Genomic DNA, 10,185 nt, shown 5'->3' on the forward strand with positions numbered 1-10,185 from the left:
GCCTGGAGGCCTGGCGCCACCCTTCGGGGCCTGCAAGGACCCAGTTGGAGGGACAGGAAGGGGCTGGGGGATGGTTGGTGGTGGGCTTTCTACTTTGCCTTTTCCTCCTTATGCCGCCTTAGTGAGAGGCGGGAGCCCTGGCGGCAGCTCCGGGCCGGGAAACGGGCTCCGGAGTCGGAAGAGCTGGGTTTGCTTCCGGGCCTAGCCACCAGCTGGCCGAGTGACCTTAGGCAAGTCCCTCTGTAATCTGCGCCTCAGTTTCCTCCTCTGTCGATGTTTGTGGGATTAAAAGCGCTTTGTAAACCACAAAGCGTCAGTGTACATAAGGGATCATTATTATTTGTAAAATTTTCTGATTTGTAAGAAAACAGCCATTGCCCAATCCATCGATTTTTTGAACCTAGGAACCTTGGATTGGAGTTGGAAATCCCCAAACTCCCTGAAATTGTATGCAGAAATTAGTGGGAATGAGCATTTTAGGGGGATGAGGATCCATCGCCAACAAGGTTTCAAAGGGAGATGTCACCCCCAAAGAGTTAACCACAATCTCTCTATGCCACAGGGAGGAAACTGAGGCCTAGATGTCATTTGAGATCCTTCACAACCAATTTGAAGCCCCTGTTTGAATCCCTGGGATATGTGAGCTTTTCTGTGCATAATGGATATTGGGGTAACAACACTCCACTGCTTGGCTTTTTTCCTGAGTCCTTTCCTTTCCCCATGGGGGGTGCCCGAAGGGTGGCTAATGCATATGGTACAGTGGCATCCAGTATAAAGCAGCTGAAACTAGGAGTGGATGTGTTCTCTGGTATCAAGAAGCCTATTTAATCTTTGGCCCATTAACTTTGTTGCTGCTTATACTGGTGCCTGACTACCTTTCTGACTCTTTCATTGACCATTTTTCACGACCATGTCTGCCATCTGTTACTTGCTCCTATTTTATACCCCTAGTCTATGTGGTTGGTAGTGAGCAGGCTTATTTTTAAATGGTGCTGCCAAGTCTAGCTAATTAATGGTGCAGGTGGATTTTTCGGAAGCTGGCTAACGAACAGACTGATCCAGGCATGGAATTCCTGAAGATGTTGGGGGGTTATCTTTATTAATTGAAGGTTAACATTTTCTGAAAAATTGCGTTTGAACCTGTGCTGAACCTCAGAATCAGTAGATTTGGAAGTTTTCCCAAGCTTAACTTTTTCCTGGACTGCTCTGTATTCTATTTGCTTGCAAGTGTGTTGCTAAGGTGGCCAAAAATGCCAGTTTTTTGCTTCCTTGTTAATTGTCAGCTGCTTTTACCCAGCAAACACTATAGAAATGTTTGAACAGTTGGATTTCAAACATTTTTGTTTTGTGGAGTGGTGCAACTCTAAGCAAACGAACACACACGATTAAGTGTATTTTGTCTGGTTAGGTGTTACCCGGTTCTGCTATTGCATACAAATGTCTGGGAAAAAAATCAGTTGACTGTTGCCTTTACCTAAAGGGCAGAGACAGATGATCTTACTTCCAGAGAAATAACTTATTTGGGGGGAAATGTGTTGGTCTTTTGTAATAAAACCTGGATGTACTGCAAACGAATCTTGATTGTGGTGAGAAGATGCTTTTCTCAGCAGAAAAGAGGGACACAAACATCTGGAACTCAAAGCTTGAAATTCTGTGACAAAACACGAGATGTCCAGGATAGAGGGTTGAAAGGGTTTCACTACAGTGTTTCGCACTAGCTGGAGCCGATGCCCGTTAGTAGCCACGGCATGGACTCCAGATTTGCAAGACCTGGGACCTGGATGCGTTTATGAGGATGTGACAGGAACTCTGGAGCTGGATATGTTTACTTTGGGGACTATTGACCTCGCTTTCAGAAGAGAGACGACAACTAACCAAGCAATGCCACTAGCGCTGTTACTGGGAATTTGAAGACCTGAGTTTCTGCCAGACCTCAGTGCAAACTCTGATGACACTGCATCCAAAGTGAACTACGGTACTTGCCATTTTCCCAAATGACTCGTTCTTGACCATCTCTTCACTTTTGTTCATACTCTTCTCTACCCTGAAATGTCTTCCTCTGGTTCTTCACCTGCCAAAACTCGGCCATTTTCTCAGTATCTTTTATCCTTGTATCTGATGCCCTGTAAAGTAGTTATTTGCATGCTTTTTTTATTTGCTTTCTTGCAGATAGCAAGCCCCTTGGAAAAAAAGGGTCTTCGAATCTTTGCCCACACATACTACCACATGTGATGAAGCTTTTAATAGAAAAGAGGAATTCAGAGAGCAGGCTGTCCCAGAATGAGCATTCAGTAAGTGTTTGCTTAATCATCGTGTGACAACCTGGTTACTCTTGATTAGGAAAAAGATCACTAGTTATGGGCCATGTTTCTTCCTTGGTTTCATGTTTTTAAATTCTGAATTTAAAAAGATTTTAGGAGACTTCAAACGGAGAGAAATTAATATATTGCATAGGGCATTACAGAAGGATGCATGCAGTAGGGCCTTATTACCTAGGTACATTATTCTTTCCCATTTGAGATCTTGTCAAAATGAATAAGACAATTTAGGAAAGGCATTGGAAAGGGAGAAGGGCAATATCTCCTTTGCCTTGGTGTTAGTATGTAAACTTAAATTCAATTCTTCTTGTGGTTCCTGTGGAGCCCTTCTTTATTCCCCACCAACCACTGCCCAGCAGCCTGAATACAATCAAATTACTCCCCTAAAGTATAAGACTGAGGGCAGTTTCTAAGATGGTTATTTTCAAGAGTCTGGAAACCATCTTTGCCAGAGAACTCTTTGTTCTGATCATCACTGATTGTTGATTATAAAGCTCATTTTTTCCATTTATCTGTGAGCTTCTCAGTCAGGCTTATCAAGAATTAGTACACATCCGGCAGCTGATGTGCTGACTGCAGAGCCACTCCAGTGTTAGAGTCCTGTGTTTGTAATTCCATGCGTTTGTTATCTTACCTGTTTTGTCCCTGGGCTTTCTGACCATCTTCCTTGTGTTCACTCAGCCTACAGATTTGGTACCTGGATTTCTGTCCATGGTGATTTCTATCACCTTACTACTGAAGAAGATACCATCCCAGTAGACCACTATGACCCAAGGGACATTCAACCATCATGATGTGGTCTTCACCTCCATTCCTGTCCTTCTCTACCCAGATTGAGCACCATCCTTTATGTGAAGTCAAACTCCTCAAGCCAAATAGCTGGAACTGTTTCATCACAACAGAGGCTCAGTTTGTTCCATGAGTGTGTATTTTGTTTCTTCAGTTAAAGCCTTCAGAGACACATAATAAATTTGGACCCAGGGGATTCTTAGTTCTCAACATTGTCTGGAGAATGGTAACATCTTGAGAACAACATTGGACCACAACCCACAATCTCAAATGTTTATGAAGTTTTGAGGATCCCATGCAGGTCACTGGACGCTATTCTTTTTCCACGTCAAATCTGTAGTATCCTACTGAATGAGAAAGCAGATATTCTGACCCATTGGGATTAAAACAAAGGCCTAGTGAAGTCCTCATAGCATCTTTGGGATTATTCAGGAACCAGAACTTTTCACACAAATGTAAGGAATTTTACAAAGGAATCCTTTACCCAGCATCTCACAAAGCTTCAATCAGATTCCAGAAAAGGCCACTTGAGACATCCAGGTAGAACCTATATGGTAATCCCTTATGTTTTTATCGCACTTTACAGTCTCAAAGCACTTTTACATGTGTTAATATCAGAATCACACACTAGACTATAATCCTGTTTTGTAAATGAGGAAATGGGATTTGAAAGATTATCCAAAAGTATCAAGTGGTAGAGGCCAAACCTTCTGACTCCTGGTCCAGTTCTTTCCTTGGAATTAATTTAGCCTCAACCCACAGTGTTAAAATGACTGCAGGTTGGGAACCCCAGAAAAGTGTTCTAGCTTCCTGATCTGGTGACATCAACAGGATGTCATAAATGTAATACTGTAATAGCTGTCCTAGACCAGAATTCCATGGAAACACCCCTAAGGTTAAGGAGCAAACTCTCTGTGGTGGTAGATTGTCCAGTCAACAAGACACACGTTCATCTGACAACACTACTCAACATGAAACAAAGCTACTGTTAGATTTTTTGACTGTCTTTGTAGTCTTCACAAAGATGGCCTAATTGATTGGGGAATCCCTGTGCAAATCATGCCTTTATTTTGTTAAGTCTTAAGATCTTATCGATGATTCTTTTATCCCCTAACTAATATTTGTACCATCCATTTCAATCAGTACTGTTCATGTATGTGTAATTGCATACACAACATATATGTCATACATACAGAGCTTCGTAGCCCAGTAAGGTGGTAAAAATACTATAAAATGTGTCCCCTCTCTAATTGATAATGCAGTGTAGTGTATTAAAGGATATCATAAGGCAGCAAAAAAAACACACACACACAACTATCATTTAGCTGTTTAGTCTGGTATGTTCTAAGTTTAATCAAACGCAGAATGTCATCTTGCAGCATTCCTTTCAATGGAATGAGGCAACTGCTTAAGAGTGGCATAGCCAGTGCTTCTTGAATGCCAACAGATTGCCCTGGAGACCCAGGAATAAACTGCATCTTTGACACACACATCCCTTTTTTCTTATCAATAACAGCTTTGAATTAGTATGTTTCCATCATTTGAGAATTCTTTATCTTGACCATTACCTTGATTTTTCTGTCAAAGAAACCTCTAGATTTGTGGGAATACTGGGGAGGGGGTTGGGGGAAAGTTAATTCATCCAAATTTGGATGGATTCTATGACATACAGTGATGTATTTCTCTGTCCCTAGAATTGTGCTATAAACCTAGTTCAAGGTCATTGCATCTCAGATGGGTGAGAAGATTGGGAAGGGAAAAGAGGAAGTGGGTGGAAAAAATGGAGAGGAGGGATGAGGAGATATTTTCTTAGAATTTCTGAGTTGTGGCCCACTGAGATCTTATCAGTGCTTGAAGTCACCTAGCATGGACTTCTTGGAATAATATTTACAAAGAAATGAATGCATTTTGCAGCTGTATTCTGACTGCAAAAACCCCAGTGCTGTTGTCATTTAAGACCTTGTTCTCTGATAGTCATAAGCCCAATTTCAGGAAATGAGAATTTATAACAGACTTGAATGTTAAATTTCATAATTCTATAATGTGGCCCACCTTAGGGGAAGAATGAATAGGAAAACACCTTGGCTTACCAAAGACTTTGCTTACACAGTTTCTGGTTTCTGTGACCTATTTTTTGTATTTCAGCATTTTGTGAACAACTTATTCTTAGATCATTGGTTTTCCAAAGGCTTTGTGGCCATGAAGCCCTTTGGACGAAAACTGTGTGGAAGCCCAAAGTAAAAGTGAAGTTGCTCTGGACGAAGCAGAGTGGGGGTCCTGAAATCTGCCACAAGCATCTTCCTTTATCGCCATGGTGACACCTAAGGAGAGACTTCTTTACAGCACCTAGAATTCTTCAGAGCACATTTTGAAAAAACAGTGCTCTAGACAACAATATGTTCGACCTGAATGATATTCTGTTCTGTACCTCTACCCAACACAGTCCATGTTCAGTTAGTGCTGAACATTCTTAGGAATACTTACTATGGACAAACTCAGAAAAGTGCAAGAACTTTGCCCCTAAGTAGTTATATGGGCCAAAAGTGTATCAAATGAACCTAAATTAATCATGCTCTACCCCCATATGGACTTACAGTAATTCCTGGGTTTGGATATAGACAATAAACCATATGTACTCTACACTGACAAACCCCCTTACCCAACTTCTTTCACGAACACCAGATGCTCTAGTGGTACTTGAAATACGTGAATCTGAAGTCTTGATCCTCCTTGGATACCTGAATTGCCAGGTATTGAAACTGATGCCTCATTGAGGCCATAGTAGACCAACTTGTTCATCGGACCTCTCATCATCAACCATGGTACTCTACTTCATGTGCAAGGGATAACCATTAACTATGAAAGCAGAATTCAAATTCTGGCAACGTTAACTAAAAGGGTACCTGGTTTTATCATTCATCTTATTCTCAAACTACAAGTCACTATGACTCAATCAGTTGCAGTAATACTACTGCTTGGTTTTTATTTACTTTTAACTGCTGTTTCCAGGATAAATGAGCTAATAACATTTAATAAGCTAAAATAATTCCTCCACCATCGGCATATCTGCTCGGCATATTCTGCTCTAAAATTACAAATACTCTGCTCTAACTACATGTAAGACCTGATCCACAGGAGACCATCTTTGAATATCTTTTCTGATGTGATTTAAAATGTGGCCATTTGGGAAGTTTTCTTCTAGCCAGTGAGAGTTTTTCCTTTAAGATGGGTCTTGATGTCTAGTACCATCAACTGTAAATATTAGGGATATTTTGAGGTAGGCACTTGCTGAGAATCTCAAATTGTGTATAATCTCTTTTGCTGGAAATGTAGACTGACTTGAAAAAAAATCTACAAATCCTTCAGCTAAGGATTTTGTCAGTAGACTCAAGCTTCCTGTTGTGCTTCCTAATGTCACAAGACCACAGTCCCTTGTCCTTGTGGATATGTTCATGGAATTTTACCGGTCTCAGTACTGTTTTAACACTGATTCAGAGTGGCCAACTTCATTCCTCAGGCATTGAGACAACTTACCTGTTTCTGCAGGAAGGATTCAGTTTGTGAACTTCCAGACCAAATCATGTTAAACAAGTAGACTTTGAAATCTTATTTACTTCACAGTTGACTTAAGGGCCAGATGTCCTCAACTACTTTAACGAATGCACTGGTTAAATGTTGGGAATGGTTTCTTTATATGTCTCTTATCCACTAGATTAATTATGAGAACATGACTTAGTCTTCAAATCATCAATCTAGGCCTAAGCCTGGTTACTCTAGACTGCTTACCGTCAACAAATAAAGATAAAATAATGACCATCCTGCTTGTATATACAACTATTATTTGTAAAGAAGAAATCTGCAAACTCAACTTTTTTTACTACCTTCCAAATAGCTAGATTTTTCTTCTGTACAGGAAAAGACATTGATCTACACTGCCAGTTATTCCCATTATTCCTGTCAGACTCAGTCAAAATGAGGGGCTTAAGGTGAGGATGATCGTCTTTCAAGAGTCTAATGAACACTGTGTATAAGAATTGATGTTTGAAAAAGCAAAAAAACCTAAAATTCAAACCTAAGCTCTTACCTACTATCTCCATGCCTCAGATCTCATCTAAGTCCAGCAGCACCATTCAACCAGTTTGAGGCCTTGACTTGTGTTTGATTCCCAGAGATGTGCTGAATTATAGAAGATGGAGATTTTGATTACCAAAGAAAGTAGTGCCAATCTTGATGAACCCTATTATTCCCAGGTGTAGGAACAGACACCTAAACAACCTCACGTCTGGACTGAGAATATAGCCTTCTGAGCTGAAAATTCTTATTGGGCAAATGAGCAGGAAGGTGAAAGCTGCTGTACCCGACTGGCTATTTAAGATCTGAAAAGTGTATCCAGAATAAACACTATGGATTAAGCCTGGAGTAATCCAGGTAAAAACTAATTTACAGAACTTCAATATTAAACTACATGTTCTTCCTTAGACCCTTGTCATTGGTATAGCTGGCCCTGCTGAAGGTACCCTACTTACCTATTTATCTGACTCAGCCCTTGCCTGCCTTTTTTGACACGTTGCTGCAATCAAACTTGCTGTCCTGGAACAGACTACAACTGATCTCAGCCTATCTTATACCTAATTCCACCAAGGAGTTTTGAACTGAAGCAGCCTGCACCTCACTCCCTGTTCTCCACAGGAAGGACCGTGCTGTATACTTTTTGACCAGCATCAGTCCTTTTTTTTTAAGTGCAGAGTAAGCCTCAGCCTATATATATTTGATCATTTTCAGCACCTGGAGATCCTCCTACCAGATCTGAAGGAGTGTAGCAGATAAAAAGCACTGTCAGTTTCTCTCCTGCAGTAATACAGAAGTTGAGTCTGAATCAACAGCACAGAAATGAGAAATGTTCAACTTGGCGAAAGACTTGAACACAAAAGATTTCCAGGAATTTCAAATTTACCACTGACTTGAATAGCCTCACAGAACTACTTTCCATTGGGAGACTAGTCGTCTTGCATTATGTCAACTAGATAATTGAGCTCTCGGACTCTTAATACTTATATTGAAACTATGGTATCATCCAGAGTATGTTACTGGACATGATTATTCCATACAAATGGACTATAAGCTTCCTGACGACAGGACATACTCATGATGTGTGTGTTTTTCAGAATACTTTTATCAAGAAAGAATAATGCCAGCTGTTACAATTCAACTTTATGAGCAGAGATTAAGCTTTTTCAATATCCAATGTTATCATTGTTATCAGTTATTTTTAATTGGCCAGCATTTATTCCATCTCTTCCTAACAACTTCCTGATGTTTCTTGGAACCATATCTCCTTATTTTCAGTCCACATAGTCCAGACAGTCTGACCTAACCTTAGGGTTCATGTGTGGACGTGAAGTTCAGACCTGATCAATCGGCATAGTTCATCTCCTTGATCATAGTGATTGATTCGATTCAGGAATGGTCATGTGATTCAAGTTGATCCAGTGATATTCAACCCTAGGAGTTTACTGAACAGTGGAAGAGGAAATGCTCAGAAACTCTGTATTTACTGAGGTTGCTTACCTTTGTAGGATGAACAAGCTCAAACCAGCAGGGTCCACCATATAAAATGAGCCAGTCAGAGAATGAAGCCAGTGCAGAGGAAAGCGGAGCCAAATGATGGAGAGACTTTAGTCCTGATGACAATGTGCTCCTAGATCCATCCGTGCCTGAAGCGAGTATATCCTCTGGATTTTTCAGTTTTGTGAACCAATAAATACCCTTTTGTTTAAGTTACTTTGAGTTTGGTTTCTGTTGCTTGAAATTGAGTCCAAATATTCTTCCTACCAATATTGAAATGACAGATCCAAGTATTAAACTATTGGTCATGGTTACAGTGAAGTTACTTTACAAACTGGAAGTCAGTGAAAAAGGAACTGACAGTGCTTAAGACAGAAGCAAAAAATTACATGATAGAAAAATATAGGAGAAAACCTAAATGTTATCAGTAAGGGATTGCTTAAATAACATGATTTAACCATATTAAGAAAATTTACATGTGGATTAAAATGAGCAAGGTACCCTTATTGTGTATGGACATGGAAAAATGGCCATGTTATATTAAGTGAAACAAACTATTGGTAGAAAAACGTAGTATGAACTCATTTTAAAATTTGTCTTTGTTTATAATACAGTGGGGCCTTAACTTACGAGTTTAATTCGTTCCGTGACGGAGCTCGTAACTAAACTTGATACATTTCTATATTTGAATATTTTTCACTGAGACACGTGCTTGCAGCTCGTATCTCAAAAAACTCGTTAGTCGGGACACTCGTAAGTCAAGGCCCCACTGTACATAGAAAAGTCTATTAATGGCTTTCTTTGAACAGTGTAGATTACATGAGACTTTAAACTTGATACATTTCTATATTTGAATATTTTTCACTACTCTGGTTACTTGCAAACTTTATTTAAAAGTAAAGCATTTTTAAAATTAAGTTTAGTGCTTACTGTTTGACCTTTGGCAAGTTAATTACACTGAGCCTGTTTCATCAAATAATTTAAAATAACCCTCCTTTATCTTTGTGAGTATTTTGATAAACATATTCATCATCCGTTACTCACAACTGACAGATTGCTGCATCTTTACTTGTTTGAGAAACTGAGCTCAGTAATTGTTCCTTAATTTTTCAAGCGCATCTCTTTAAATGTCCAAGTGTATTCAGAATATCAGAACTTCATCGTTTCAGTCATCAAAAGATTGTTTTAGTTCTCAACTGATGTTAATCTATGAAGACCTCTATCGCAGTTTTCACTCTAAACAGAGAGAGGGAAAAGTCCGATTTTCTTTTGAAATCTGATTATTCTGATCTCATTGCAATCAAGGTTAATAACCTTTTTATTGCTAAGTCTGTTGCATATGCATCATATCTGAACTTCCAGCAGCACAATTTCCCCCAGCATCTTGACATACTTCCTTTAGGTGTGAAGACTCCATTTTCTTCCTGGCTATTAATCCACTGTAGGTTCTTCTCCCCATCATTTAAATACTATATTAGTAGACTTTTTTTTTTTTTTTTTTTTTCTCCCCCAA

General features: G+C 39.6%; 1 long non-coding RNA gene across 4 annotated transcripts in view; it reads left to right on the forward strand.

Annotated features, from left to right (window-relative positions):
- Positions 1–8: 8 nt before the first annotated feature.
- Positions 9–10,185, forward strand: part of LOC102238681 — a 17,005-nt gene continuing 6,828 nt past the window's right edge. The window contains exons 1-4 of one of the 4 annotated variants that reach the window (XR_001362772.1): positions 9–1,975; positions 2,170–2,291; positions 3,000–3,661; positions 5,253–8,888. This is a non-coding gene — a long non-coding RNA (uncharacterized LOC102238681). Of the gene's footprint in view, positions 1,976–2,169; positions 2,292–2,999; positions 8,889–10,185 lie in introns of those variants that run through there. The other 3 variants (XR_001362771.1, XR_001362773.1, XR_313779.2) reach the window with 3 other exon arrangements.

Source organism: Myotis brandtii, unplaced genomic scaffold (genome assembly GCF_000412655.1).
Source record: "Myotis brandtii unplaced genomic scaffold, ASM41265v1 scaffold303, whole genome shotgun sequence".
Classification (NCBI taxonomy): Eukaryota; Metazoa; Chordata; class Mammalia; order Chiroptera; family Vespertilionidae; genus Myotis; species Myotis brandtii.